Genomic DNA, 8952 nt, shown 5'->3' with positions numbered 1-8952 from the left:
CGTACATACATACGCGGCTAGAGACAAGCACGTTCTGCATCTAGGAAAAAATTAATCAAGCTGCATGTATTTCTGAGCTAGCATTGCACGTACGTGCGCTACTTGGGTGAATCGACTTGGCATTCTAAAACTGACACTTCACCACGGGCTCACGCAACACTCGTCCGCTCCTGTCCGCTGCGCCTTCGACGTCCCCACCACCATGTCTTGAGAAGTTTTTCAGCCAGAATCAGGGGTAAACTTGTCATTTTACGTGTCATTAAACACCGTTAGGTCAAAAAATGGACGAAAGTATTATATTAGGAACAAAATTTAAAGTTGGTGTTAGATAGGGAAGAAATATTTCTTCAGTGTTAAATAGGGAAACGAAATTTAAAATAATGTTAAATAAGGAATTCTTCTCACTTTAACCCTATCCGCCCCGCCCCTGCCCCCAATTTCCTCCGCCGCCGCCGTCCTCGGACCCGTCCCTGCCGCCACCGGCGGCCATAGCCTCGAGCTCCCGCCCCTGCATTGCCTGCCTTCCCTTGGCCTCTTCGCTGCCACCACATGGGCATCTTCGTTGGCCCGAGTCCCCACCGATGGTGGTGAGAATATCCCATTTCCCCTAACCCCATCGCTGCATGCCTTCCCCAGTGCCGCGGCCGTCGACAGCCCCGTCCGCCGGGGCCTTCACCGCCCACCGCTAGCTGAGGTCCAAGACAGCGCCCTCCTCTTGCTCCTCTCAGGGAAGGATCTCGTCTCCAGCAAGCTCGACCAGGCGCCCACGCCGCCACCAAAAGCGCGATGTCTTGAAAGGTTTCTGCAAAGTTCGTCTACTCGTCACCAACAGCAACGCTCACCCTCGGCGACTACATAAGTTTGCATATTGGCATGTACCCCCGTTTCTGTTGTATGTGGTCTGTTGCATCCTTAGCCTCTCTGGAATAATTTGTGCTATGTTGCGTCCTAGGAAAAATTATCTTTTGTCTTTCTCATATGCCTGCCTAGTTGGTTGTATCTATTAGATTGGTCTGACAAGCTGTAGTCTGTTCTGTGATGCTTTATTTCTCTAAAAATGCCATGGATCTGAATTTTTCCAGTTACTCTGTTATGGATCTGGTTTAACTCTAATGTTGATGCACTATTGTTCTCATTGCAGACTATTAATGCATTTAGTTCTCTGTGAAAAATTTCAGTTACTTTGTTTGGTTAATTTGTGATGTGCGACTATTTTGTCAGGCATCAAGTAATACTTCTGTTGGTGCGTGAAGTTCAACAAAATAGTGTAAAAGTAAACCTTGATTTTATTTTGGAGACACAAGAAAGACACAGACATATAAAATGTCATAGAGACAATGGCATATATATGTCATTGGGAAAATGAATGCACATGTAGGAAATTGTTGGTCTGGTGTCCTGTTTTAATACTGGTCTGGACCATCTGAATATAAATCCTATGTAAACCTTGGGAACTTATCACTGGATCTTATTGTTGCGTTGTAAGCTTGATTGCTGATCTACAACATGGTTATGCTTTATGTCATGTCTTCACCTTTGTTTGACCTTTAGATTCAGTATGTGGCTCCATGCAAGTTTGATCACTGGCATATAATAATATGATGATAAGCTTCATTGTTTTATTTTCAGGTTGTGCTAGAGGCATGCCGCTGGCACCGATGGGCCCTCATTTATCTTATACAATCCATTTCAGAATATGACGTGGTAAGTCTGCAAATGGAATGGATGGATCCATCATTTTGCCATCCTGATGCTTGTACAGGGTTTCCTTTTTGTTGACCAGTTCAACTAGTCCATCATCTTAAACTAGGCTCGAGAAATGAAGGTTCAGTTTATGAGAAACAATTTAAATATGTATCAGCTTACTATCTTGGCACATGAGCTATTTTTCAGTCAACGCGTGGCGGGTCCACTTGGAACTGAATAGGCACTGGTCCTTCTTCTTCTTACTCTCCATGAGCCCCTTATACTACTGCTATGGTTTATGTGCCTACTTTTAACTCTGTCAACTAAAATTGGGTTGCTTTGTTTCAGCTGATCTGATACTGTGGGTGGGATCTATAGAACAACCTTGAAATCTGTCTGCGACCAGTCCACATTCTGCACCACTCCCACAACTTGAACACCAAGGTCTTTGCCATTTAAGTAAGTCTCTGCACCCCGAATGGCTTATTTCAAAGTGTAGAGGGTAGTTTGCAACTGAATGGCTCAGTTTGTCCTGCGACTGTGTCATGTGTAATTTAAATTCACTACTGCATGCACTAGCCGTTGTAACTGTGGCTCTGTTGTATTAGGGAATGCTCTGCTAATGTTTATTGTGGAACTCATGACCGGTATTTGAAACAATTCAGTGGGCATTACATAACAGCTGGACACTACTTTTATTTTATGGTAGATGGTTGAGAGAATAAACTGGATGGCTGACAATCCGAGAAGGGCGTTGAACAAAGTGGTGGTATCATGGTCAATTATCTGTACAGGTATGCTTTTAGCCTTTTAGTGTGTTTAGAAGTTACAAGATGGCATGATTTGTTTCTCTGTATGTAGGATCTATCTGCATGCATACTATATTTATCGGCTTTATTCATATTGATGTCTTCCCAAAGCAGCTACGTATTAGAATAGAAGCAATAGGGCCCTGAACCAATGAACCCTTTTTTGGCCGATAAAAAGCAGTACATACCTGCTTAGTTCGATAATTTTTTAATACTCCATGCCTTGGAAATTAACTCTACATGCCGTAGAGATGTTGTTCTTTGACTTGAGTGATATTTGAGCGATTAAACTGACTCAGTCCTGTACTTTTTATTCTTAAATTCAGTGTTGTACCTTGATATGCCTATGCCAATTGCACATAATTATAGAGTAAAAAATAGATGCAATTAGTGCAGTTACATACAGTTGTCATCATTACAATGCTCGACACTGAGAAACAAGTTACTAATCCATTTATTCTTGCTGACAATAGCTGGGAACCACAACCACCAGCATGCTGTGTGGGCAATGGGCAGAGAGCAGATGGCTACATCGCTGGGAACCATGGTCACCCACATGCAGCAGATAACGAATGGTGGATGGAAGGCTACCTCGCTGGGAACCATGGTCACCCACATGCAACAGATAACGAATGGTGGATGGAAGGCTACCTCGCTGGGAACCAGGACCATGACTTATTATGGGAAATCGGTGGCGAACGGATGGCTACCTCGCCGGGTACCTCAACTCCTAGGTACATTTTTTGTTTCAGTAGTAATTAGCTTACATGCTATTGCATAAGAACAGTTTCTAAAATGTCACTTTACAAGGTTCCTGGCCTATATATGTTGACACTAAATTGCTTGTGTATATATGTGTCATTGTTTCCTTTTTTATCCATGGTTATGTAGCTCTTAATCATGAAAATCTAGAGAGGTTGTGAAAGAGTTTGTCCTTTCTTCAGTAAATGCATATGTAATAGGCTATAAAATAAGCTACTAGGTTGTATGCTCTCTGTTTCAGATGGTCAATACCTTTATTGTTGATAAAACTGCAAGCACAGGAAAATAGTTCTATATAGTACTATGTGAGCAAATAATAACTTTTGTAGAAACTATATTGTTAACTATGATATCATGAGGATTTATTGATCGAATCTGTGTTAATCCACAAATGAGCTTTGAACACCTTGAGCTGATTCCACTTTCTTGGCAATTTTTTGTGAAAATATTTCAGGCACTTGGCCAACTGGTGCATGGACGTGATGACTTTGTGGCGTTTATGGACCAATCAACTTGTAATCATGGATCTTATGTGTCTTCTAGACCATTTGTTGTTTTGTTATTTCGGAGCTTGCATTTTGTGCATGTGGATACAGACTTGTATGTTCTGGACCATCTAGTTGAAGTCTCTCATACCAGCAAATAGCGCTATCTTTTTGTGACTTGTGTGTTCTGGATGATTGTTAAGATGGTAAAAACTATGCTTTGTCAAGATTGATGTGTTTGTCATATGCACGTTTGTGAATATATTTCATTGTTGTACAGTATGTGTTCATCTTGAACCTGCTTCTAGATGTGCGGATAATGATTGCATCTGTTTAGAGCTTGTATATATTGTTTTGGCTGCATGTCTTTACCGGCAATTTATCTGTCGGCAAAAGGCAATATCTGTCGGTGTAGGTAGGGTGTAGTCTGATAGACTATCTGTTGGCATAGATATGGTGTATGTGGCTAATAAAGTGTCGGCATAAGTAGGGTGTATGTGGACACGCTATCTATCGGCAAAGGTAGGGTGTATGTTCTCTTATAAAGTGTCAGCATATGTAGGGTGTATGTGGACATACCATCTGTCGGCGTAGGTAGGGTGTATGGCGACTAAAAAAGTGTCGGGAAGTAAACAACTGTCGGCAATACCTTTGCTCACAGCAAGTCCTCCGACTCTTTCATCTTTCTGTCAGCATTGGTGTTAGCTACAACTCACGGAAGCTCTATCGTGGTGTAGTGACGAACGGTTAAAACGTTGCGAGGGTTTGAAGATCAGGGGCTAATCTACTATAAAAATAATCGTGGATAGATCCTTGGCCGAAAATAAAATAAAAAGAAAAAAACTACGGCGCGAACGTTCGTTAACAGAGACGAACGGGCGAAAAGTGTTCGTTAAAACGAACTAATGAACGAACGTTCGTTGAATAACCTAAACCAAGAAAACCAGAGAAAAACCGAACCGATCTAAAAAAACCGATCTAGGGTTTAAAAAACGGCGGCGGCTTTGCGGGTTTGTTACGGGTTCTCGGGCGAAAATAGGCGGCGGCGGCGAGATCCGGCGGCGGCGCGGGTCAACAGGGTGGCGAGGTGAGGCGGCGCTCCGCGACGCGGCAGGGCAGCAGGCGGCGCGGCGCGGCGGCAGCAGTAGGCAGCTCGGGGCGGCGGCTGCGGCGGCGGTGGTTGCGGCGGTGGGGCGGGACGAGGGCAGAGGAGGGCGGGGCGGCAACATTTATAGTGGGAGGGCCGGCGGTTGACTTGGGGAGGGGGCCGGCCCGAGGTGCAGTCCGGCTTGGACTCTGCCTCTGCGTTCGTGCCGGCGACGGTGCGGCACGAGGGAGGCGATGGCGCGACCGGTCCGGCTAGGCCTCGGCCCAGTTCGGTCCGGGAGTCTTTTTTTAAACAATTCCGCCAAAAGGAAAAATCCTAAATAAATATAAAAAATTTCTAAAAATGCCAAAAACAATTTTCACCATCTAAATAGAATATTTAGAACATAGTGAACACTTTCTTGGCCCAAAAATGCAAATTTCAAAAAATGCATATTTTCTAATTCAAATAAAATAACAAATAAAATTGAAATAAAGTATTTATTTGATTTTAAATATTTTTCCTCCAATATTTTTTTATTTCAGAGAAGTCATATTATCTCCTCTCTTTAATTTTGTATTGGAAATACTTTTGGAGAGAAAAATAATTAGAACCAAATTGATCCTCTTTTCAATATTTGAGGAAAATTCAAATATGAAAATAAATGAAATCCCCAACTCTCTCTGTGGGTCCTTGAGTTGCTTAGAGTTTCTAGGATCAAAAACCAAAAATGCAATTAAAAATATGATATGCATATGATGACCTATGCATAACATTCCAAATTGAAATGTGGGATGTTACAAACCTACCCCCCTTAAGGTGAATCTCACCCTCGAGATTCGGGTTGGCTAGAAAATAGGTGTGGGTGGTCTTTCCGTAGGTCTTCCTCTCATTCCCAGGTGGCTTCATCCTCGGTATGGTGGCTCCACTGAACTTTGCAAAACTTGATAACCATGCTGCGTGTAACTCGGTTGGCAAACTCGAGAATCTTGCTGGTTTCTCCTAGTACGTCAAATCACTATCCAACTGAATTTCCTCCAGGGGCACTGTATCTCTCAGAGGAATATCGGCTATCTCAGCATGGCACTTCTTCAACTAGGAAACGTGAAACACATCATGAACTCCTGACAGTCCTTCAGGTAACTCCAACTTGTAGGCCACTTCTCCCATACGTTCCAAAACTCGGTATGGTCCTACAAATCTCGGGGCTAACTTTCCCTTAACTCCAGAATGTTTAACTCCTCGCAGAGGTGACACGCGAAGATACGCTTTGTCTCCGATTTCATAGACTACCTCCTTGCGTTTCGAGTCTGCATAACTCTTTTGCCTGGACTGAGCTACCTTGAGTCTATCGTGAATCAACTTAACCTTCTCTTCGGACTCTATGATCAAATCTGGTCCAAACAACTGACGGTCTCCAACTTCATCCCACATCAACGGTGTCCGGCACGTCCTTCCATATAAAGCTTCAAAGGGGCCATATTCAAACTGGCTCGATAGTTGTTGTTGTATGAGAACTCCGCGTAAGGTAAATTATCATCCCAACTAGATCCATAATCTAGCGCACAAGCTCTCAACATGTCCTTCGGAATCTGATTGACTCTCTTGGTCTATCCATATGTCTGCAGATGAAAGGTTGTACTAAACTCTAGCGTGGTACCCAAAGTCTAGTGCAGCTGATTCCAAAACTTCAAGGTAAACCGTGTTCCTCTATCTGATACGATGGTCCTCGGAACTCCATGCAGACATACGATCCTGGTCATATATATCTAGGCCAACTTCCCACTCGTATAGGTGGTTTTCACTGGGATAAAGTGAGCCACTTTGGTCAAACGATCCACTACTACCCAGATTGAATCATATCCTGATCGGGTCCTAGGAAATCCGGTGATGAAATCCATGCCAAGCTTATCCCACTTCCATTCAGGTATCGGCATCGGCTGCAGTATTCCTGCTGGCTTCTGATGTTCTGCCTTCACTCTTTGACATACATCACATACGGCTACATACTCGGCAATATCCTTCTTCATACCCGTCCACCAGAAACGCTCCTTCAAATCCAAATACATTTTGGTGTTTCTAGTGTGTATCGAGTATGGCGAGTCATGAGCTTCCTGAAGTATCAACTTCCTGATCTCTGCATTATTGGGCACATAAACACGGTCCTCAAACCATAAGGTATCGTGCTCATCCTCACGAAAACCTTTGGCTTTTCCTTTGCTCATCCTCTCTTTTATCTCAGCAATTTCCTTATCATCCTTCTGAGCTTCTCAAATCTTTCCTAATATTGTTGACAGAACTTCCAATGCTGCAACAAAACCTCTAGGGACTATCTCCAAACGTAGCTCCCTGAGATCTTCAGCCAACTCCTTTGGTAATCCTCCTCTTATGAGGGTATTGGCATAACCCTTCCGGCTCAAAGCGTCTGCTACGACATTGGCCTTGCCTGGATGATAGTGCAACTTCATGTCATAATCTTTTATAAGCTCCAACCATCTCCTTTGCCTGAGATTCAGCTCCTTCTGTGTGAAAATGTACTTCAAACTCTTATGATCCGTGTACACATCACAACAATTTCCAATAAGAAAATGTCTCCAGGTCTTGAGTGCATGCACTACAGCTGCTAACTCGAAATCATGCATGGCATAAATCAACTCATGCGGTCGAAGCTGACGTGAGGCATATGAAACAACTCTTCCATCCTGCATAAGTACACCTTCAAGTCCTAAGCGAGAAGTGTCGCAATACACTTCGAAATCTTTGCGTATATTCGGCAGAATCAGCACTAGGGCTGTAACCAAACTTTTCTTAAACTCCTGAAAACTTGCCTCACATTCTTCTGTCCATTTAAACTTAGCGTCTTTCTTCAGCAACTCCGTCATGGGCTTCACAATCTTAGAAAAGTTCTCTATGAATCTCCGATAGTATCCCACGAGTCCAAGAAAACCGCGGATCTCTCCAACTGAGGTGGGTGCCAACCACTCAGTGACAGACTGAACCTTGGTAGGATCCACTGCTATACCTTCTCCTGATATAACATGGCCAAGAAATCCAACTTCCTTTAACCAAAACTCACACTTGCTGAACTTAGCATACAACTGATGTTCCCTGAGCTTCTCGAGAACTAGATGCAAATGCTCCTTGTGCTCCTCTTCATTCTTCGAGTATACCAAGATATCATCAATGGATACCACAACAAACTTATCCAAGAACTCCATGAATACCTTATTCATCATACTCATGAAGTAGGCAAGGGCATTGGTCAATCCAAATGACATAACCGTGTACTCGTATAATGCGTACCTTGTGGTGAAGGCTGTCTTAGTTATATCCTGTTCTCGGATCTTCAACTAGTGGTATCCTGATCATAGATCGATCTTGGAGAATACTTTAGCTCCTTGCAACTGATCAAACAAATCATTGATCATCAACAGTGGGCACTTGTTCTTGATCGTCACTTCATTTAGTGCACGATAATCAACAACCATTCTCAAAGATCCATCCTTCTTCTCAACCAAAAGTACTGGTGCTCCCCACGGTGACGAACATCGTCGAATGTAACCTTTCTCCAATAACTCCTTAATCCGCTTCTTAATCTCTTCCAGATCATTTGTGGGCATCCGGTATGGTCTCTTTGATATTGGTCTAGTGCCTGGCAACAGCTTGATCAAAAACTCAATGTCTCGATCCAGCGGCATTCCTGGTAGCTCCTCTGGAAATACACCAGGGTAATCCTTCACTATTGGAAAGAGGGGCTCGAGACGGAGATTTTGGCGTTGGTTTCACTGGATTTGGACGAACGGTTAAAAAGTTGCGAGGGTTTGAAGATCAGGGGCTAATCCGCGATAAAAATAATCGTGGATAGATCCCTGGCCAAAAATAAAATAAAAAGAAAAATACTACGGTGCGAACGTTTGTTAACAGAGACGAACGGGCGAAAAGTGTTCATTAAAACAAACTAACGAACGAACGTTCGTTGAATAACCTAAGCCGAGAAAATCGGAGAAAAACCGAACCGATCTAAAAAACTGATCTAGGGTTTAAAAAACGGCGGCGGCTTTGCGAGTTTATTATCGGTTCTCGGGCGAAAACCAGCGACGGCGGCGGTGGCGAGATCCGGCGG

General features: G+C 43.4%; 1 long non-coding RNA gene across 4 annotated transcripts; it reads left to right on the top strand.

Annotated features, from left to right (window-relative positions):
• Positions 1 to 405: 405 nt before the first annotated feature.
• Positions 406 to 3986, top strand: LOC119285198. 4 transcript variants are annotated; one of them, XR_005139391.1, is made up of 6 exons: positions 406 to 798; positions 1630 to 1704; positions 2035 to 2145; positions 2396 to 2480; positions 2969 to 3229; positions 3712 to 3986. It is a non-coding gene; the product is annotated as an uncharacterized LOC119285198 (long non-coding RNA). The 4 variants fall into 4 exon arrangements; XR_005139389.1 differs by having other exon boundaries at positions 406 to 892; XR_005139390.1 differs by having other exon boundaries at positions 1630 to 2145.
• Positions 3987 to 8952: the final 4966 nt, after the last annotated feature.

The sequence above is a fragment of the Triticum dicoccoides genome, chromosome 4A, assembly GCF_002162155.2.
Source record: "Triticum dicoccoides isolate Atlit2015 ecotype Zavitan chromosome 4A, WEW_v2.0, whole genome shotgun sequence".
NCBI classification, from domain to species: Eukaryota; Viridiplantae; Streptophyta; class Magnoliopsida; order Poales; family Poaceae; genus Triticum; species Triticum dicoccoides.
This window is presented reverse-complemented; position numbering and strand designations above follow the sequence as displayed.